The following is a 23,196-nucleotide window of genomic DNA, read 5'->3' on the forward strand; positions in this document are numbered from 1 at the left end:
AGACTTCATAGCAATATAAAAATATTGATAATATCCAAGTTAGCAAACACCGATATATGTGTCATTCTGTGTTCTGAGTTTTGTAGCTTGGTTGGCACTGATAGCTTCTTCAGATTACTTTCTCAGCTGATTCTCTCATATTTAACCCATTCCAGCCAGTAAATGTCACTACTCTGCTTTCACCATTGTGGCTTCTGGAGGGTGAAAGGAAAAAGTTATTAACAGAATAACTACATGTGGCTACAAAGATTGCCCAAAAGAACTGTAGAATTCTACTTGTAACCAGAGGCTTAGACAATTGAGATGAACTTGTTCTGTTTCTGTCTTCTACTGGTTCCTGTGGTCTTCATTGTTGGAATCATAAATATGTTCTAATGTTAAGTGTGCAATAGTCATTAGCTATCTTTCTATAAGGGTATGCTTACCTGGGCATGACAAGAGTCCCACTTCTGACATTTTTTTCAATATATAACTAAATGAAATGTAGGAAAGCTAAAGTCCAGTGATTTTTTTTTTCCCTTGAAGACTGGTTTGAAATAATGTCTCATATATATGTGTGTATATATATATGTATATATATGTGGTACATATATATGTCTGTGTATATATGTGTGTGTGTATATATATGGTTATGTACTTATGGGAATTTTACCAGCCCCTTGGAGTCAGTATTGGCTTCTGCCAAAAGCTCATGGACTATGGCAAAAACTTCATCTATGATAGGAAACCTGTGAAGCACTCCTACTAGAGCTTTACTAAAAAGGATGTGTCAGGGTTAAAAACGTTATGTCTCTGAAAGTCAGAGCAAGATAGAGTTGTTAGTATCAATCTAGTAGACATAATAATAGCTTAATTATATGGTGCAGATAATCCATGATCTCTCACACAACTCTTTTCCCTCAGTAGCCTAAAAGAAATGCAGGTTGCTCCTTTGTGTGCTTACCAAAAAAATTACCTTACATCATAAGAGTGATAGTACGTAAAGTAAAAGGTGGAAATCTGCATTCTGTGTGTAGTGCCAGAGGAACTGAAGTGTCTATGGACAGATCTTCAGATAGTTATTTGTTATATTGTTGGAAACATTGGGGAGCGTTAGCAGTGCCTGTGTTGGATGGTGGATGGATGGATGGATGGATGGATGGATGGATGGATGGATGGATGGATGGATGGATGGATGGATGGATAAGCTTTCTGGTTTTAACCTGAGTCTTTAAGAACATGGTCGTAGGAAAATGGGTTTAGATTTCTTCTGGAATAGATGATACATTACACATTTAGCTTCTCAGAAAGACTGGTTAAATGTGGATGCCTACTTTACCCTTTGTGCCTAGTTTTGCAGATGTTTCCTGTTTGCTACCATTTTATAATGAATGCAAAGCAGGTGTGTTGGGTGAAATTCTGGTCTCATGATAGAAATTTTTTTAATGGCAATTTGGGTTAAAAATGCAGTATTTTATCAAGACTCACAGTCTGTTTCCTGTAGGATTTTCTTGCAACATATTGTTTGCAAGTAATTCTGACTTTTCTGACAATATTTGGGTATTTCTTATTACTTGGCAATAACTAGGATTCTCACAAAATCTGAATTCTTTCAGTCTTGTAAGCCTAAATTCCAAAGCCCTGTGCCGTATGGTAGCTTTGATCAGGGTAATCCCAGGGAACAGGGCCATTGGATAGCCTACAATTCAGAGTCAGCTTTAAATATAATGACCCTTACATCAAAGATACTTTGAATTGCAATATAATAATGTGAATAAAGAACTAATAATTGCTTTTAGTTGAGTACGGTCCATTTGCTGATGAGAAATTAAATATGGCTTCAGCATAAATGTTTAAAGATTGTATTGTAAAAAATGTACAATTGGGAAGAATCTGTAAGGAGATACAGAACCAGCATAGCACCTAAAAAAAAATGTTTATTTATGAATAAGCCCTAATTTTAAATCTTTAGGAGTGTCATAGTATCCAAACTATGTATGATTATTACCACCGAAAAGTTTAATTGCCTATCTTTGCGCCGCGCCTGCTTGCGCGGATTGCCAGCGGAGAGCTGGAGAGCAGAAGGACGCCTGATGCTCTCCTCCGAGCCCTATTTCCCTCCCTGCTTTGTAATGTAAATGGCTAGTTTGAATCCCACCACGGATCCGTGCGCTCAATCCCCGAGCATCCTCTCGGTTTTTAACCGGAAGATCACCTGACCGCCCCCCGAAGCTGCCCGCTGCCGGAGGAATCGGCGCGGCGGGTCGGGCAGGGCGCGGCGGTGCTGCGGGGCGCGGAGCCGAGCGCTCCGGCGCTGCCGGGGGCGGAGGGAGCGGAGCGGGAGCGCCGGGAGCGCCGCTGCCTCAGCCCCGGAGAGAGAGAGAGAGAGGCAAAACAAAAGAGCTCAGCTGCAGTTTTGTGTTGCTGTGTCTGGCTTGAGCAGAAGATTCTAGACATTCGTGCTGAAAAATCAAAGCACAGCTGAGACTACATCTACCGGGAAGATAATTTGTGTCCCCAGAATGGGCTGGATCCGGTACAGGTGGTTTGCAGATCATGCGAAGACAGACGGGCTGAGAGCCATGGAAAGGTGGGATAAGGCGCTGCCTTCTCTTTCTTACCTTTTTTCCCTTCTCTTTCTCTGTCTGGATTTGCAAAGCAGTATAGCTGGAGCCTGAGTTGGGGTCACTTAACGAGATTAGATGGGGTTTAATCCCACAAAAGAGAACCAAAATGGGAGGCACTACTGTATTCAGACAGACGTTGAACCCAAACTTGGGCTGAGTTGGACTTGCTGTGAGTGATCCTTGTGTAGCTTTTGATGTTGTCTTTGTTTAGAATAGTTCCTTCACAAAACACAAGGCTTTAGGACGAGCTGCATGCCTCTGTAACAAATTGTCAGATGACTGTTCCGATGCTAGTAGATTTTTGTCAGAGAAGCTGCAAATGAAGGCTTTGGAGGTGAGTTTATGGAAATAGGAAGAGCTGTTGACTTTGAATTCCTTGTGATGCGGGCATGGTTAGAAGTTGAGATGTGGTTGTTGTTGTACATTGTCTGAATTGTAACAATGGGCAGTTCGAGTAGAGCAAGTTTGAATGGCATTTCTTCAGCAATTCCAAATGCATTTTACTCGTATGATCCTTGGCTTTTCACAGAAGGCAATTAATTATTTTTTTTCTTTTTTTTGTTTTTGAGGAAAAAGGCAACCGATTTTTTTTTTTTAATATTGAAGAGCAGAAGCAAATTAGCATTTCTATGTGAATGGTTGTTAACACCAGCATGCCTAAACATCTAAAACATATCCCAGCAATTTCTCATTGCTCTTGCTAGGCAGAGCATTTCTTTTGTTCCTGAAATTTTTACCCTGCCTCTTTAGAACAAAAGGCATCTCATTTTTATTCTTTTTTTCTTTTTTTTTCATGGCAGCAAGAGAGTTATATACAAATTAGCAATTTTATACAGGTTAATGCTCTGCTTCATTCTGAAGTAAACTGCCTTAAGGTATTAGGAGGAGAGGGGGTGGGCAAACCGGGGGAGGCTTGACCGATGACCAAGAAATACTGAATTCAGATGGATTTAGATCATACAGAGAAGCAGACATTTATCTGTATCTGGATTTCAGCTCCATGTCATGCAAAATCTGCAGACTATAGCAGGGAGATTCTTAGCAACCAATAAATCAGATTTGTAATGGGCCTTTAAAAATGTCTGTGAGGGGTGACTGCCTGGGTCCCCTTTGGCCAAATTAAGATGCAATCTGACAGTACAGTAGCATCTGTGTGCTGACATTTTCTCGTGAACCTAGTGAAAAATGGCTCCAGATCTCCTCTTCAGTCCCCAAAAGACAGTTTCTGAATAGCCATGCATTTTCCCCTTGTATTGTTTGTTATAATCACCAATCTCTCTGATAATGTCTGACTGGCTTGTTTTGCTTTGCTTTCTTTGACTGTTTAACTGGCTGAGGGGCTATAGTGGGCAGTGGTTGTTTTACTTGAAATCAGAACCTCATGCCAATACTACTGCTTACCAAGAAAATAAATTAATTAAAGTAGGTATTGTAAATATGTTGTATACATACTGCTAATAAAGCAGCTTCTGCCAGTTCTGCTGGAATTAGGTAAGTGGGTTGAAAAACATGTGTCTTAGATAATGTGCTGCCCACGACACAGGTGAGAAAGAAATGCCAGCCGGTGGTGAGTGCAACTGACAGGTAAAACAGCAAATCCTAAAAAAAGGCACCGGAATAAAGTCCTTAAAGGCCAGAAGTACACATACGGGTACAAGTGTTTGTTTATCCAAGGGAGAAGTTCACATTCAGATACTACAGGAGTGAGGGGGGAGGAGGAGGGGGGGAGGCACTCCTTTAATTGTACTACAAGTGTGCTGGGTGGAAGGAGCCCGGGTGGAATGGCCAATCTGCCTGACTCTGCAGCTCTGCTCCAGCGTTCCTGAGCAGCAGCTGCAGCCCAGAGGTGGGAGAAGCCTCTGCCTGTCCATGTGTGGGGGAGTGCAGGGGAGAGAGGAAGGGGACTGTGTTTCTCCAGAGGGATCTGTGCCGGGGGATTCATGGTGCAACCGGGAATTTCGCTCCAGTGGAAAATTCTTTGAATGTTCCCTGAGATAAAGTGGCTCCACAGCACAAAAGTAGGGCAAGTAGGAGGCAGAAGGGTAGCTGTGAGAAGTTGTCAGTAGTATGGATCCTCTCCAGAAAATGTGGCCAGTGTATTTTATTACTGCTTAATAGTGCCTACTATTTGATTTGCTGCTTAGAAAGCATGTTGTGTGCAGTACTCATAAAACCCCCAAATGTTGCTTGCCAGACCTGTTACAGTCTTTTGAGATTAATTTTCACAGACCTAAATGCTTGGTGCTATGGTATAAAATTCCACTATCACTGGAAAGGAGCAAAAAGGGAACTTTAGCACTGCATGCAGATCCCATTGCTCCTTTTGTACAGGTAGATAATTTGACAGTAGTAAACACTTTGCTTCATGGAGAGTGACACAATTGCACAGTGGGATTGTGAAAAAGAAAACAAGCATCTTACAAACCATCAGACAAGCAGAAATATCAATGAGAGATGTTCAAATAAATAGAGTTAAAAAGCTTTGAGTGACAGATTCCAGATGCCTAATTCACACTGACCATAGTAATAAAGCGTAGGAATGCAGCTTCAGTTTTGGAAGGTAAACCAAACCAGGCTGATTTTCAGGTGTGTATGTACATAATAAAAAAAAGGGAGTCTAATACTGAACAGGAACAAATTAGATTTCAGAACTTTACACATTAAGAAAAAACTGGACTGAAGATCACTACAAGCAGAAAAGTTTCCAGAAGAGGTTAAATGAGCAAATTTTACCCAAACAAAACACAGACACCCAACTAGGAGTATTGTCTATTGATTATGTGATTATTAACTACAATATATTTTAAAGTGGGGTTTAACAGTGAAAATCTGATTTAAGAAATGAAGCATGACTTTTGACTTTTATTGTCATTACAAAATGAAAACTGCCCAGGGACTTTGCTTGGAAATGCAAATTTTCTCATGGTGCAGCACTGACACACTGGACCTCTGTAAAGAGGGAGGGGAATCATAGATAGAAATAAAAATGGTGGCACCAGGCAAATTTCTTACTATCACTTTCTGCAAGCTGTGTAAATACATCCCGTGGATAAGCATAAAGGTCAGGATTGTATTCTGATTGTGATGAAAATAAATAATAACAAGAATTAGGTAGATTAGTACATACTAACAGGAAAAAAAGACTCAGACATAGAGTATTGAAGTCTGAGAAAATTATATTTACACTGAAGCAGCCCAAGTAGCGATTGCCAGTGTTCCAGCTGACAGACTCATCAAACAGCCCACCTATTTCCCATTTCAGCAGCAAATGCCTATACAGAAACCATCATGCTCTCATTGCAAAATAAGCTTAGGAACACTAAAGGCCTTACAGTATTCCCGGTTGCCCTAATGCAACCAGTTTAAATCAAGTTTGTTGTAAATGATGTCACTATAACGGAGCTGATTATAGCCCATAGGGCCAAGAAAAGAGTATGGTCAGCATCATTTACCTCTTTTTTTTTTTTTTTCTCCATGAGAACATCCCAGCTATTCCTCTGTCATTGCTTCCTCATAAATATAGCATACCCCAGACCCATGTGACACGGTTTCTGGCACCAGATAAAAATTTCTCTGATCACTGTTGCAACTGTTTTCTGACTATGTTATGCTGTGGGATAAAGAAGGGGAAGGTTCTTTCGATGACTTTTGGTGTTTGTGTACAAAGCATACCCATGTTTTAGAGACTGCCAACTATTTTGTAGAAATGAGACATCAACAGTAGGGTTAGCTGAAAACTGTAAATTGAAAGTTGTTTGGGTTTTTTTCTTTCTCTGATCATGGAAGGTTAGGTTAACTTTTTCAACTTAATAAAGAAAACAACTTTCACCTAAACACATGCAAGACACTTTTAACCTGGCATTACAATCTTTTCCCTGTTACCCTTCTAATTTATTTGTATTTTTCCTCTTATACTTTTTTCTGACTCTCCAAAAACTTTATTTATGTAGACCTTCTTTGATTTAACCTCAGCAACCATCTATGACTTTTCCCTTCTGCCCCAACTCCATATTCTGGGACAGTGAGAAGCAATTTCTGCCACCAGGGCTTGCTTTAGTCCAGTTGAAGTCAGAATTTGGTGCTGGGGCACTAGGATATACAGACATGCATATCCAGATGCCTACAGAACACAATACTGTGTTCAATTTCCTCAGTCTTCTTCCAAAAAAAAGGAAATTATTTTTCATCCCAACATCAGCCAAATATACCGTAAAGAATGTAGCCAATATTCCCATGGTTCTAACTGCTGAAGAAAGCAATGAAAGTTGGTACCTTTCTTGGGACAATTTTGTAATCTGAGTCTGTGTCCTGAGCACATATATCATCATATGAATGGTATTAAGGAGAGTGGGGTTTACAACTCAGTTCTGCCCCTGCTGAAATTGGTGCCAAGTTTCACTCTAGAGATGAGACAAGAGAACATTTAGTGGAGAAAATCTGATCTTGCAGAGGGGCTCAGGTTAAACACATTTTATCACCTTCCTGGCAAAGAAAACAGCAAATAGGATTGACAGTGGGTGATCACTGAACCTCCAAACCCCCTAACTATTATCCCTTATGAAAATATGAACAACGAAAAAAGTGCCTGGGAAAAATTCTTTAATCTGAAGGTATTAGGAGTTAAGTCTTTACAGCCATGACAATTCCCATTGACAGAATTGCTCATAACCCAGAGGTGATGGAATAAAAATGGGCATGGATGTGGGAAGCATTGCAGTAGAGAGCACATCACAATAAAAGCTCTCTTTCTCAGTTATCCTTTCCTTTCCAGTCAAATAAATAAATTGCAGTGAAGTACAGTGTGAAGAATTACTGCCACTAGAGTGCTTTTCTGATGACAGAGATGATGTAAGCTATAAAGGTCTGTCCTAGATAACAGAAATTAAAGATTTCTGGAAGTTTGTAAAGATTTAGGAACTTTTGGAGTGTGGATTGATTCAGGCAGACTAATTGGATATGGATTGTGTAACTTGAGACTTGGTCATCTGCTGAGAAACCTTCTCTGATGGGAGCACAGAGCCTTGGCACTGCTGTGCTGCTCCTGCTCCCCATCTGTCTCCTCTCTCAAGGTCCTGGCTTAAGTCTTCAGGATTGCTCATGACATTGGGCAAAGTTCTTGGATTGATTGTACTCATCTCTGTGATGGCAGAAGCCATGATGAGTCAAGGAGGTGATAATATTTGTAATGAAACATTGGTGAGCAGAGTGTCTGCAGGGACAGGACCTTCAGGGCAGAGTTCCCTTTCATAAAAGGATTTTTCACCTTCAGAGTCAGCTTCTTGGAAGAAATTCTGAGAAGTAACTCAGAATCACCCTGTAATGCTCTGCAGTCAGAAGCAACCCAGCATTTTGTATTTTAACAGTGCACAAAACCCAAAGAGGCATGAGGAACAGGACCTTCGTCACTAACTCAGGTTCTCTATCACATGGTTGGGATAAAGAACATCTAAAAGCAAAGCTTGATTATGACACCAGCCACTGGAATATTCCATAAATCTAGAACATCTGGGGAGATTTGCAGATGGCTGAATAAAGGAACTTGATCAGATCATGACTGTTCCCTGTCTTCTATGACTGAAGTGACTGTGCCTCTGTCTCCAGAGCTCTGCAGCTCCTGACCAACAGGAGACACTGCATTTTTGGTGTTTGTTGTTCAGAAGATATAATACAAAGAGGTTCTTGAAAACAAGTGAACAGTTTGTGGAAATGTGAGTATCTTTCCACCCCAGAAATCCTTGTGGGATGAATGGTAGCTATCCCTCAGACAGCACTAGGAGGAATTTGCTGCACAAAAGGAAAGGGTAACTCCAAACTTTCCCAGCTTTTGCATGGCTGGATTTTAAAACCTGGAATAACTGAGGGGATAGTCTGTTCCCATTCTGTCATCACAGCCATCAAATGCTGTTGTCAAACCAGCTGCAGCGACATAACCATCAAAAAACACCTGCCTGTGTGCCTATTGGAAAGTCCTTCTGACAAAGGAGGAGTGTGCCGGTAGGGAGCTCTTTATTGTGTTAGGTTTTTTTCCTTCTGCAGATTCAGCAGGTGCTATATATTATCCTTTACAACCTTCAGCCATTTGGAGCTAGGACACTGTAATTATGTTCCCTGTCCATGGAAGTTACTGACTATTACTGTGTGAAATACGAGCTCTGCTCAGAATTCAAAACTAAACTGAGGAAGCATGTTTGCTGCTGCTTTCATACCAGCAGAATAATGGCAGTGTTCATTTACAGTACTGCTCATTTGTACTGGTAAATGGTCTCTACCCCTTAAATGGTGGAACCTGTATAAAAATACCTTGTTGATGATATGTAAGGAAGTCAAATTCCCTGTGCTAACAGTTCTCTCCTACAAGTAATAGTTTACATTTGTGTAGTTCATTTTATCAAAAAAAATTCATAGGGGTTTACTCGTTCATGTGTGAAAATAAATGGGAAGGCTGAGACAGAGACAGTACACAACAGTTTTTAAACAGAAGTAGCTTTCAGTCATCAGAGATAGTCAGGATCTCAGGGCTCTTCCCAACAAGTTCTTAATTACACATTGCTCTTGGATTTGTCTGTGCGTCGGTCTGTAGGTAACTGCACCCAGCTCCCTCAATGACTCAGTAGCACAGGAGAAAACAAATTTGGATTTTCTAGCTCCTGCTGCTCCTACTTTTGCAACCTCATCCACATGAGAATTGCCTTTTGTGAGGTTTCATCACTTTCTGACTGAAAAATGTAGCCTGTTTTTATCTTGCTCTCTCTGAAGTTATTCAGAGGAAGTGAGATATGGTGGGTGCCTTGCACACTATTCCATTAGGATAAATAATGTATGCTGTCTATTGTGTTTAGAAGAATGTTTCAAACAAAACTCTCCATGGCATAGTTGTGATAACAAGCAGGAAAGAAATGAAAGGAGAGAGAGCACAAGAAAATGTAGGTGCTTTGGTATTATCTGCTAGTTCAGCATTACAGTGCTTAATACTAGTGTGCTTCCTTTGCCACAGCTCTTGGCGATAGCCCCAGCAGTCCATGGGAAAAGATGGGTAGTCTATAGCTGCCCTAAGAACCAGGAGAAAGTTTTTGTTGCTCTGTACCTCCAGGAGATAATGTGCAGACTGTCCTTGGCAGAGGCACACTGCACTGTGACCAGCTCTTGAGTATTTTCTTGTCCTCTTCATTTCTTCTTTCCACTTTCATTTTAATAGGAAAGTCTCACATGCCCCCACAGTCTCTCATGGGAATGACCATGGCTTTTAAGAAGCACTGAGGTTCTCAGTTTGAGGTTCTCAGCCCACATCAGGTGAATGAGTCCGTGATTATTTCTAGAAATGTTGGTGCACCAGACCCACCAGCTCAGCTGTGGTAACTCTTGAAGGTAGAGGACCCACTCCTACCTCCTCCCAAGCATTATTTTTTTATTGTACTCTGTCTTTGTCAATTACTTCTGTGTATAAAGTTTAGCATCTGTGAATTATCCATTGTAATAAGAATATGTGGTTAGACAGTCCAGATTCCACCTCAACAGCAAATACAAAAATTACTGGCTAAATATCTTGAATGTTTGATATGGAACTTGCTTCCCCAGCTGGAGTAACAGCAGGGTATTTGGCCCAGCATCCTACTTTTCACACTGGGAAAGAGTAGCAGCACCAGGCCATGTAGGGTAATTCTTTCCTTTTATGCCTCCCAGTTTCCAATATAACTTGCCAAGATACTGTGATATTTTCCAAGTGATATGACATTCTTGTTCTAAAGCACAAATTGATAGTTATGTGGCCACACAATGCAGAAGAAATGTCATTTCCAGCGTTGGTCCCATGGATACACGCTCAGTGGTGTGTATGTAACCAGACCTTTACACCTCAGCACAGGGTGACCCAGTCATGGAGGAAAATTGCTTTGCTTTACCTTCACCTGAGCTTACTGCTGCCTTAGTGATGAGCCTTATATCTTCAAGCACATCAGACCTTCCCATCATCATTAGAGATACTTTAAAACTTTAAAAATCAAAAGCTTTGAGTTTTGGCTAAGTCAGCATGTAAATCTGAAAGTGTGTTTCATTTGTGATGAAGACATTTTTGTGCATATGAGTCATGCCTGGCAAAGGCAAAGTACAATAATCCAAAATGAAAAAAAAGAAAATTAAAAGAATCAGAATAAACTCTTTTTCAGGAAATTTCTATCAAAAAAATCTGTTAAAGTATTTGACATAGAATGTGCCTCCTCTTCTGGGATCATGGGATTCTCCATAAAATTACCTCTTCTCTGTTATGGGAACATTTCCCCCCCACAATTTTTTTTTTGCAGGCATGCCTTTGCAATGCCATTTCATCTTTTGACTTTGCATATAACTTTAGTTTGCCCATTTGTTCATTCTTTTTAGGGTTCTCCCACCCTTCCTCAAAGGTGTGAGAGGAGATTGGATTGAAATAGATAGATGTTAATGAACAAATGCATTTTTGTCTTTGAGTGCAGTGCAGTTGTCTGTAAGAGTCAGCATCTGTTTGCCCTTAAAATTACTGACCCTCTCTCTGAAAATGGCTATCCTTGAGTCTTGGCTCAAACATCTTACACTGACAAAGAGAATTGACCTTTATCAACAAAGGTTTGTAACCAACTATCTCTGCACCAAGAGGTCAGTGGGAGGGAGAGTGTTTAACAAGCTGAATGAGTGGCACAGAGGAAGAGAGAGCATGGAGAGGAGCTGAGAGCAGAGAACTTGGAATAAAGCTCCAAGAAGGAAAATAAATCCAACAGTTCATAGAGAAACAGGGAAGGCAACAAAAAACAAAATTAAGAGAAATGAGAGAAAAAAATATTAAAATGAATGAGGCCAGAAACAGGAATCCTTATGCACATCCTCAAGCTGTCATGGTAAAGAATATAAGCCCTACAGCTTTTCCTTCACTTCTCCATGGAAATAAAACAATTACCAAGAAACTATTCTATTTTATTCTTCAAAGAAGTTATTTAAAAGCAGTTCCCCATTGTGGAAAGACTTGACATCAAGAACAGTTACTGTCTCTCACAAGCCTTCTTTATGGTTACTGTTTAACTCAAATGCCAGAAAACTGACACACCATGCTACTTAACAGAAATGGATGGTTTTGCCTTATGGAAGCTGAGGAGTAAGGAGAAAAATGTCTTGAAAAGAAAAATAGTTGTGAGCTGAATTGTGTCCAAGGAGTGTTAAACCAGTGATGGAGTTTCCTTCACCAGGTGGGAAGTTCTCAGGGCAGTGGGGTCCTTCACTTCCACCCCAGGCTCTGCTCCTTGCTCCTGATGCTCATGCACTTCCACTCTTGCTCTAAAACATCCATGTCCCACCAACACAATTTCCTCTCTCCAGAAGGAGCAGGCTGTGCTGTGTTGTACAAGGCTTCTCTCCATCAGGGCAGTTTGGGGAGGGGTTGATATCAGGGCATTTGCTGGGGCAAAAAGTCTTATGCAGGTTTTCAGCATCCTGGTGAGCCATAGGCTGTTGAGGAAGAAAAGGGTGGGAGGGTGAAGATGGAGAAACTCAGTCATTGTGGCCTCTTTGCAACATCCCTGCTCATGAGAAAAGGCAGAGAGGAAGCAGTGCGAGAGAAATGGTCCAAAATCCTGGCTGATTTGTGATATAATATTATGTGACAGCAAGGGAAAAGTGTGGTTTTTGATAGAAAGTCATCTTCTAGCACTTTGACACTCAGGTTCCTTGAAGCTCAACCTGAATGAAACCTGGTTAAATAAAGCTCTAAAACATATACTTTAAGTCTTTGAAGAAGTGTCTTCACTCCTGAAACACATTGAAGCTTTATTACAAACCATACTCTGATCTGAGGCACTGTGGTGTAAATCTGCAATTACTTGCTCAAAATCAGTGGTATTTTCCTAGCAGTGGAAAAGAGGAGCTTCACCCCTTCCTTCCAAGCAGGGGGATGAATTTGTTCTAAATTGTTGGCACCGTAAATTCCTCCCAACATAGTGCTGGCACTTGCTTTCCTCTGGAAGATTAGAATTAAGCATCACCTTCATTTTGCAATTATACTAAATTAAGTTAAATCATTATGTTTTAACTTTCTGTTACACTGTAGAAAACTTACTTCAGCTACAACTCATACTTATTACTTTAAATTTTATGCTCAGGAGTGTTTCCCAAAATGTGGGAATGCATAATAAAAACATGGAGAGCAAGTTGTCTCTGAAATGTTGCCACCAATGTTTCTCAGTTTTCACAGTTAGAGATGCAGTAAATTTCAGGGTGGTCCAAGGTTTCTCAGTTTGTAACAATGACAGAAGTGCTGGGTTTATCAGAGAAGAGGTGTAGATGGTGGTTAATGAGGAGTCAGTGTTACAATTTATATTAAAGTGGCAAGAGGCAAAGACTGAATATGCACAAGAGAGGTGAATAATTTTATTTGCTTAGGCTCTGTATTCTGCATCCCAGGTGGTAGTGTCAAAGTGAGAGGATATTCCAGGAAATAATCAAAAGAGTTCATTTCTAGGACCATTAGTCCTAATCCTCTCATCATCATTATTTTTTTTACACTAATGTCATGCACTATTTTTAGTCCTCTTCACTAGTCCTTCATAAATAATTGCTTTTTCTCCTCATTAAGATGACTATTAACTTATTAGTTATTGCCTCTGATGCAATAGGTACTACAAATCTTGATAAGTATCATTTGTACACATTTATAAAGAGAAATTCAGTGTTGGCCTTAAAGGGGTCGTGAACATGCACTTTTACATTTGACCTGTTCTGTAGCTGTACAAATGTATTCTACTGTTCAAGGATTTCAAAATTCTTAGCATAAAAGCACGCTGTACAAAGGTTATTTTTTAGAAGTGTAAACCATGCAGTAATCAGGCATTTCAAAGAACTTATCCATCCATCCCTAATGAAGAGACACTGAGAGGTTCCTTATTGTGATAATGGCTGCAAGTTCCCCACACCCTTTTCTTAACGACTGTACTTGTCACCTATTGTCCTGCCTTCCCTACTCCACATAGTCCTAGCCACGCCCCCAGTTTTCCCTATTGGTTCCTGTACCCTAACCCCACGTGGCCCTGGCCACTCCCTCGGGTTTCCCCTATTGGTTCCTGTACTCCTAACTCCGCCCCTGTACCTCCCCTGTACCCAGAGGTCACTGGGCCTGTGTGCTGTCCCTGCCCCTCTCTGTTTCCCTATAAAACCCCTTACCCTCTGCCATCTTGCTGTCTATGCTCCACGTGTGTCTATGCTCCACATGTGCTGAGCATGTGAGGCCTTCGCCCTCGAGGCATCTCTGCCTCGGGGAGGTCGTTGGCCTCTGCTGCACCATGCGAATAAACATCTTCCATGGACACAACGCATAGACCCTCCTCGCCTCCTTTATCACCGCCGGTTGTGGAAGCAGACGAACCAGAGCTAGCCTTATGGCTCCCTGGCCGGTGAGAGTGCAGTGTCCAGCCCTGGGACAGAGGGTTTAGAGCACTGAGGCGCTGAACCGGGCTGAGTAGAGAAGCTCAAGGGTAAAGTCTGCTGTAACATCCTCTAAACCGCAACAGTTCCTATACAAGATTATAGTTTTCCACTGATTTTTGCATAGGAAGGACAAAACCTGAAACCTTTCTGCATATAAATTAAATTATTTGACAATTTCCTGGTAATAAGAAGCAAAATAGCAACCACCCATTAAAATTACTAGAGTTATAACACTCTATCACAGATTGCATATTTTCTTTTTAATTAAAATACCTGTACCATTTTTTCAGAAGTGTAGAACTGGAACAGACCTCTGAGCCATTGAATTCAGTCCCCCTATAATCATGGGCAACTGTATCATATAATCTCCTTGATAAGCATATCAGTTTTTCTACACTCAGTGTGAGGAGAACCAGCTACGTCCTCATCTATTATCAATGTTTTTCATTGATCTCAGTGCTGTGCTCTATTCACCAATTAACTAGGCATATCACCTTCACTGACCCAAATACAGACATTTTGCAGAATAATCTCTCATCCAGCAGCCAGATTTGCTGCTTTATACTCTTCCACCTGTCTAGCTGCATTGTGATCATATTTTTTTCTACTGAATGTTTTTCCTTTTTATCTGTTATTTTAAAGTCACAGTCATAATATTAAGTAATGGGTGATTTTTAGATGTGTCAGTCAATACAGGGGAGAATAATCTCTAATTTATATTTTAAAAATAAATTTATTTTAAAATTTTGTTCACAGTAGAGATTGGTTTAACTTTTGTTGCCACAGTGCACATCCAGTTTGTGTCAAACAAATTTAGTAATGCAAACAAGCATTGTCCTTGGTGCTTGAATCAAGGCATATAGCACAGAAAAGAGGAGATCATTAAGCTGTTAAACATGCTTGATGGTGAGACTTCCATCATGCCAAATCTTTTTCTGAACTCCTGGTTTTATCTGTGGTAATGATGGATCAGTGAAACAACCTTCACGTACAAACATGATCACTGTATTTGCTGCACTCAGTTCTGGATGTCTGACATTTCACAAGGTATAGCCCCTTTCACTGTGATTTTTGCCGTGTTCTTCATTAAATCTTACATGATTTTGACTTTAAAGGAGAAATGTCACACCCTTTTGATCATATCGCATTCACTCTTTTTTTTTTTTTTTTGCTTCCACATTTCAATATTATCTTAAATCAATCTTTCTGTGACCTTGCTTGGTCTAGACTTTTTCAATAGAAGATTTTATTAGAAAATTCATAGAGGCCATTTCTTCAACACTTGTGTATTGTAGGAATCTCAAAAAATCTGTAGTTAAAAATTAAAATTAATATTCCGTGAGACTACTAGAATAGACTCTTGAGTATTGGGGAACAGCAATGAAGAAACAATTTTCCTCTATATAGCACCCAACTCTTTATATTAATAGTCATCCTTTGATCTCCTCCTGGTGCTGACAAGATAGGAAGCAAATTGGTAATTTTCAGAGTTTATTTCTTCTAATAAAAAAAAAAAGGAGAGACATTATTGCAAAAGCATGTTTCCCATAAATATGGGACTTGCCTAGCTAAAGATCCAGCCAGGCAGAAAACAAAATCTGGATATCTAAACAGCAGTTAAGGTATTCTGCTAACACAAACCTGTGGTAAAAAAAGAGAGTTTCCTGCTCTTAAAAATGCAGTTTGTGACATAAATAGTATTACATAAACAAACTATTCCATGCAGGTGAGGTAGCTTTTGTTACCTGAATATTTATCTAGCTTTCTAAAACAGTGTTACTTTGGCCATTGTGAGCTGCTGTGACTCTGAGCTGTTCCATTTCTAGACCCTTCTGTCAAGGAGAATTCAAACCACTTGGCTTACCGGCAGCATCGCCTGCAGAGAAATTAGAGACTGAACTCACTAGTGAAGTGGTAACTTTTAGCTATATTCACAAGTGCCTCTCAACCCTGAGATGTCACTTGAGAAAAAGCCACGTTCCAGAATGCTTTGAGATTCTGCTTTTGAAGTGACAAGAGGAGACTGACAGATGGGAGAGCAGGCTAAAGTCAGGTGCAACAGAAGCAAAAAACAGCCACATATGGACAACTGGGTGCTCTAGCCTTTCATGAAAGAGATGAGTGGCTTAGAATTTATACATAAAAGCAGCTGACAAGCTTCTATTGTCCACAGCATGGAAGACAAAGTGAAAATTCATTTATTTCCCATTTGGTTGGTGAAGATATTTAGCTTCCTGAAACACTTTTTTTTTTTTCTGTGAGAAATGTTGTGTGACCTGTGAAGGGATGACTGAGAAATGGAAATATCACAGTGACCATTGAATTCTTAATGAGAAACACATTTTCACATAAGAATTTCAAAACAGAGCATAGCTTGGTAAGCTCTGGAAAAACTGCTATTTTGGTAAACACCCACAATAAATTAGTGGGAGACTTCTGTACCTGACATTAGAAATGGAAATTAAAAAGAAATTTAAAAACTCTTCACACATGTAACACAAAGTAGGAGGAGCGTGTGCCATGCTTTTTGTCCCTTGTGGCTTTCTGACCAACACTGATGTCCCAGGAGTGAATTTGTTATTTATTCTGGCAGGCCATGCAAAACCAATACGACAGGAAAGAAATGTGATGAAATGACAAGAAACCAAAACATAACGATCCCAAGATTGTACTCCTACATTTACAAGTGCTGATTCAAAACTAACAGAAATCAAAAAGTATAAAGTCACTCCAAGAAAAGTGTTAGGACCTGTGACACAGCTTGTGGTAAATGGAGAAATAATAAAGAAAAATGTCATGCATTTGTTTAGAAAATATCAAAGGGATTGACATAGTTGGAAGGTGTGTAATTGCTGAAAGAAGGATATTATTATTTTTTCACATTAACCTGATGATGGGTTAGTGCAGAAACAAAACTTAAAAGAAAATATTATTGTGAAAACAAAATCTGTAAAGGTTGTTAAGCAACTGGAGGAATGAGTAGAAACTGCTTCTCCTGTTGACAGGCATTTCTAAACAGGATGAAATCAGGAAAAAAACCCTAAAGATTAACTCAGTAATTTGGAAATTACAAGGAAAGGATGCAGTGGCTAGAACTTTACACTGTGCTGTTTTCATGTGATTGCCAAGCCCTTAATGGGGCAGAATATTTGGGTATATGACTGTGTCAACTGAAACAGAGCTCAGTGCAAAATGAGAGTGTGAAGAAACAGGAGGCACTGGGATGGCTCAGCTCATTGTTATTGCTGTTTTACACAATGATTCTGATCTCATTAAGATTCATATCGTTAATGAAAAAAGAAAGGCATACTTGGGAGTTTGAGAAAGCCACTTTTATTTTGAATGTAATCCACATTATATAAGGCTTTCTGTGTTTACACTGTGAAAGTGCTGACACAAGCTGAGAGCCGCTCATAAAGTAAGTTTATTTTTCAAATACATCAAGTACAGAATGCACAAAAAAGCTTACAAAAGATGGAAGCATATCTCAGGAAGACAGAAGAAGATTCCAAATACATTTTATTAGCCTAGAAAAGATGCTGGTTTTCACATAAATCTTTTATTTGTTTTCCTTAAAGTCTTAACCATAGTCTGTGACAGAAATCTTATAACTCTAGAGATACTTGTTTTCAGATTCATTGTGAAACATCCAATATTCCTTCTTGAACCTTTCATATAACCTTAGCTAGAGGTTTTACTTAAGGCTAAAGCCTCTCATGAAGAATTAAGGCTGTCCCAGCTTTTCCCATTTCATTTCTTCAACCATGCAGTTGAAGAAATGAAAGTACTAATCCTTCTCAGCATGGCTTTTAGTTCCAGGCAGAACAGGAGTTCATGGAGCAGTTGGACTATCAGATTGCATCATCCTGGAAGCCACATCCACATTGCCATGGCAATGACATGCAACAGCTTCTCCCAGCTGATCCACCTCCACTGAGTAGCAGCTCCCAATAGGTGACAAACACGGGTTGAGCACTGCATCCAATTTTGAAGTTTTTATAAACCCCTTTGGGTTGTGGAATCTGTGTGTGTTTGTGTGTGTGGCCTGTGTAGTTATATCAGGAAAAATCTGACTGAGCATATGTTCACATAGGCTCTGTATAGCAATAAAACTCACCAGCTTTCCATGCAAATAGGTTATGCTGTACTAAGTGTATCCACCTGAATCTGGGAATTATTATTACTACTGATCTCAAATACACCAATACAAACACAGAGAGGAATGTCTGTGGCACAGTTGGGTATTTGAGACAAGTCCTTTTATTGTATCCATGACTGACTTGGCTGAGCCTTGTTGGGCAGAATAAGCTCTGATTTGCTTTCTAGAGAGAAAGACAATGTTGGAGATTGGGCTGGGATTCCAATGAGTTCTGGATTTGTTTGGGTTCTTTTTAATAGTGGTCTAGTCTGTATTCATACCTAAGTTCTGAATGCCTTTGATCTTTTGACAGTGAAATATGGAGATTGATAACTATGCCAGTCCTTCTAGACAGCATGCTTAACATTAGACATAAAAGGTGTGATTATACATTTTTCCAAAGTGACCTGTTTTTTATTTAAGAATTGTAATAAGAATTATTACAATTATTATTAAGAATTGTAATAAGAATTTATTTAAGCTGTAATAAGAATTACAGCTTCTTATAGGTAAGATTTGATGCCTACATTACAATAAATACTGATAAACAGATTTTTAAGGGCTTGTTGCTGAATACTCTGTTTACACCATATTTTTGTCTATGTCTTTCCTGAGAATGTTGACACTTTTGTCAGGTGCAGAGCAAGTTCCATATATATCCACCTCTGGGTGTGCAAGGGTAGGGAGAAGACAGCTTACTTAAAACAAAATTGCACTCAGATTTCACATATATTAGCTTCTTCTGCATTGGAAGCTATTGGAAAACATGTGTAAGATGGAAAAAAAAGGATTACACTCCTCAAATACACTCATCTTACGAGTCTTGCTTGCCATTGATTTTTCCTCAGGATCTCTTTGACTCATGCCAGCTTGATGACAGAAATCCTCGCTCTATAGGGAAGAAAAAACTTCAGCTGTGTAGCTTTAAAACTGATGAAAGGTTTGTTTAAACACTGGGGGAATAATCAAGTCACCTTAAAATCATCTCTGTACTTGAGATGAGCACAGTGTTGTCTCAGTTTGGGAAAATGAATGGTGCTGATGTGTCTAGTACTTTTTTATAACTGCAGATATTGCGTATTTAAAAAGCAACACATCAAAGTGATTTAATGCATTAATTGGATAAAAGGAAAAACAAGTTAGTCTCTAAATGAAGGAAACTTAATAAAGCTGGCAGATCTTTTGCAAATAGGGAAGTATTTTCTTTGTATATTGCAGAATTCTTCTGAAAGAGAATTTTTTCTTTGATTTTGCCTTGATTAAGTGTTTCAGGGGTAAAAAATCCAATTATGCCCAAACTCAATGTGTTGAAAATACTCAGAAGAGAACTTAAAGCTAATTGATGTATCTGAATTCATATTCAAAGTGAGGAATTACCTAACATATGTCTGTAAAGCATTGTACCAAGGTGTTCATTTCCTTGCAGCATCTTACTTCTTTCAAGATATTGCCCTCAAAAATTTAAATCAAAACAAGCAAATCCAGTATTACAAATGCACTGATTGCTTTTCAAACTGTCTGAAGAGTTCAAACCACATACTGAAGTAGTGGATCAGAATTCTCTAGCACTCTTTCCTTGACTCCAATTAACTTGCTTTCTGACCTTGGAGAAAGTCAGTGGGCATTCTTTTTGTCTGTATATCAATAATATAAGGATAATGATGTTTCTGTAATGATGTTTACAGGGTTTTATTTTTAAAATAAATTTGTGCAGAAAGACAAAAATGTGAAATACTATAGATAATAATTTTCAAATCTCTTTAAACCCAAAATCTCCAATTTGATGTTACTTTTTATGTTTCTCACTTCATCCTCCATTACTGTGTGATTATTGGGCTGTTGTTAATGTAGCTGCACCTAATCAAGGGCAAAGGTATAATGTTATGTTTCAGTGGCCTAAGAGTACCAACATCAACAAAAGAAATCAGTGAGATAGGAGTCAGTTTCCAAATTCTCACTCTAAGGAAACAGCATACTTTGGGCCTCTTATATGAAAAAAGTGTTATTTTTCCTTTTCCTTATGAACTGGAAGATGAACTTTTCTCAAAACTGAGAAAGATTTAGGACTATACCAGGTAAGCTGGCATATTTTATTGGCAGCACTCATTTGCTTTCTTCATGCTGTGCAAGCTGACATGAATAGGTTGTAAAAAGAGGTGATAATACAATGAGAGATAGTTACAAAGAAAATTGGGGGAAATGTAACCAGTTCATTTTCCTCTAAAATGTAATTCAGTTTTTCCAAACAGCAATAAAACATAGGTACTTAGGATAGTAAGTGGAGGTATGTATATTTCTCAGATGGATTTTTAACTGGAGTAACATCATAATGACATAAAAAAAATCGGCAAAGATCATTTATATTTCAGGTTAAAATAGTTGGAAAATTATATTTCCTGGCTGTTTGCTAATTTGTACATATGGTCAAGTTTCAGCAGTGAGGGAGACACTGAGGTACTTCTTTCTAGAGCCAAATTGTGCCTAGCAAGATTTACCATAGCTGTGGTGTGGAATGAGTCCAGAAAAGCATTTTTCAGGGCTGATCCAGAGCCAGACTCATGGAACAGCACTGGTTGATAGCAGATCTGGTAGCTGGGTGCATGTGCAGCACCATGGCACAGCCTGAAGTGCAGAGCAGTGACCTCCTGTGACATCAGAACAGATCCAGAGTGGATATTGTGGGGCTCCTTATGGCAGCACACGGGAATGGTGATGTCCATTCCCAGCCAGCTGGGCTCAGTGCTGCTCTGGGCCATGGCTGCTGTGCTCATGTGCCTGAGGTGGTAAATGAAAGCTGCTCTGAAAGCCGCTGTGGTTGGTTCTGCACCTCCCTCCCAGCCTCAGGGCAGCATATATCCACCAGACACAAACGGCATGTTACTCCTCAGCCCTGGCTGATATCAGTGGTGAACTTTATATTTACAGTGGTTGTGTAAATATAGGTGCTTTAAAAGCATTGTATGAAGGATATAGCAAAGGCTCTGGGCATCTCTCCTTTGATGTTTTGAGTTGTGGATGAAGCCTGCTATGCTAAAAGAATTTTTCTATGTGAGGTCTGTTTAGCTCTCAGTTTAGCACCAAAAAACCAAAAATATGCTATTTTTTGACTTGGTGGTGTTATCAGTTTTTACACAAAGCCATAAAGTGGATAAGCTTAAGAGTAACTTGAACAGTTATTTCTAGTGTGCTTAATTAGAACTGAGTTAAGTGAGGACAAACCCAGACTTGGGAGTGACTGTTCCACATAACCACAGATCACTGGTCCATGAATCTTTTTTCTATTAATATAATTGCTTCTCTCAGTTTTCAGGTCATATTGCATGGATGTCTGATATGAAAGATGTACACTCATGCTTACTCTGCTTGTCTTGAGGTGTATCAATGCATTCAAAAGTGCCTAAGAGAGGCCACATTTGTATAGGCAATACATTGGAACTACCTGTATAACTCATTGCTTTGCATTCTCATGAATACATCCTCAATGTCTCAGATAAGGGTCAAATAAACAAGTAATAATTAAATATATTTTTTTAATTAGCTTTATTTGCACTGTTATTAACTTCAGCCATTCAGCTTTTGTTCTTGGGTGATGTGGGTGAACTTTTCAGCTTTTCGAGGCCCTTTTATCAGCTTTGCCAGTGACATGCATGTACTTCTCAAAGGAAATGCACTTTCGTTAGTGACTTACTTCAGAGAATAAAAAGGAGGTTTAGAAAGTGTGAAATGTATTATATAGGATGACTGTTAATTCCCTATCTGATATAGCTGGAATTTAGTCAACAGAAATGCTATGTTGCAGATAGGAGTTTTTGAACTATGGAGACTGTGATTAAAAGTAATTAAATACTGAAATGTTTGAAAAATATCTGTGAACCCTGATTCAATAGAAGCATATTTAAATATTATTCTTAGATGAGGTACATATTTTCTTAGTAGCTGATGACTGTACTGATTTCAAGTCTTGTGCTAGTATTAAAATGACATCAGACAATTCAGTTATAGAGCAGGTTATGTCATCTTTATATGTAGCAGTCTGCCTGTGTAAACTGTATGAAAATGTGTTTTGGGTGCATTAAAGAAACAGCACCCCTGAGTCAGAGCATCCTTCCCTGAAGGTCTTTGCCAATGCATTGTACAAGGGTGAACTGGCAAACTGTTCACTTTATTTCAGTTGTAATCTCTGCTAGTTGTTGCTTCATCTTAGCAGGTAAATGAGTTCATTGTGTACTTTGGAAAACTGTTCACAACTGAGGAGTTATAATTCTGTTGCCCTGGAAATTGGTAGTAAAACTTCAGATGATTTCTAGAAAGGTGGGACTGACATCCTTCTACACACAGGAAAGAGGACCAGCAGAAGCTGCAACCTCAGTTAATTACAGGAATATCCAGAAACAGTTATACTTTGCCTACACTGAACATTTGTTGTCCAGCAGGAATTACATTGGCTTTTCCCATCAGAAAACAGGCATGGTTTAACCTTTGCTAAACACTTTGCTAGTGTTCAGCTTTGTGCATGAGGATAAACTGATCCACCCAAGGATCCAGAAACACCAAGCAGGCAGGTCAGGGACACTGCTCACTGCTGCACTGCAGTCACAGGCTTCTCTCCTCACCAGTAAACATACACTCCTTTTTTTAGTTTCTCTTCAGCTCAAGAACTGCAACAGAAACCAGAAAGAATAGTCTGCTCCCACTGATTTTCAGTCTGCTGCTAATTGAGACATAGCACTAACTCTGTGATGCTGGTGTATGTGACAACTCACACCCATTTACTGTCTATTAGTGTTATTCTTCTGGCTTTAGAAACTAAATCTGGCATCATATTTTACAGCTTGGGAAAAGATCCTATGAGGAACAAAGCACTAAGATGCAGTCAGAAGTGTCTGGTCACTAATACCAGTCACCATCTCAGCTCTCAAAAGTGCCTGGATTAGTGTTTGACAGGAGCCTATTTGTTAAAAGAAGGAAAAGGTTTGTTTCAAAAGATAATGTCCTGGTAGGATGCCTATTAAA

General features: G+C 39.4%; 1 protein-coding gene across 12 annotated transcripts in view; it reads left to right on the plus strand.

Moving 5' to 3' along the window:
• MAGI2 (membrane associated guanylate kinase, WW and PDZ domain containing 2) overlaps positions 1 to 23,196 on the plus strand; it is a 699,878-nt gene that overhangs the window by 315,910 nt on the left and 360,772 nt on the right. Inside the window, exon 1 of one of the 12 annotated variants that reach the window (XM_085039947.1) lies at positions 2,133 to 2,569. The exons of the other annotated variants lie outside the window; for them this stretch is intronic. The gene's annotated coding sequence lies outside the window, so the exon portion shown is untranslated. Of the gene's footprint in view, positions 1 to 2,132; positions 2,570 to 23,196 lie in introns of those variants that run through there. 12 annotated transcript variants of the gene reach the window in all.

This window comes from Lichenostomus cassidix, chromosome 1Aa (assembly GCF_008360975.1).
Source record: "Lichenostomus cassidix isolate B80296 chromosome 1Aa, HeHo_3.0, whole genome shotgun sequence".
In the NCBI taxonomy this organism is placed as follows: domain Eukaryota; kingdom Metazoa; phylum Chordata; class Aves; order Passeriformes; family Meliphagidae; genus Lichenostomus; species Lichenostomus cassidix.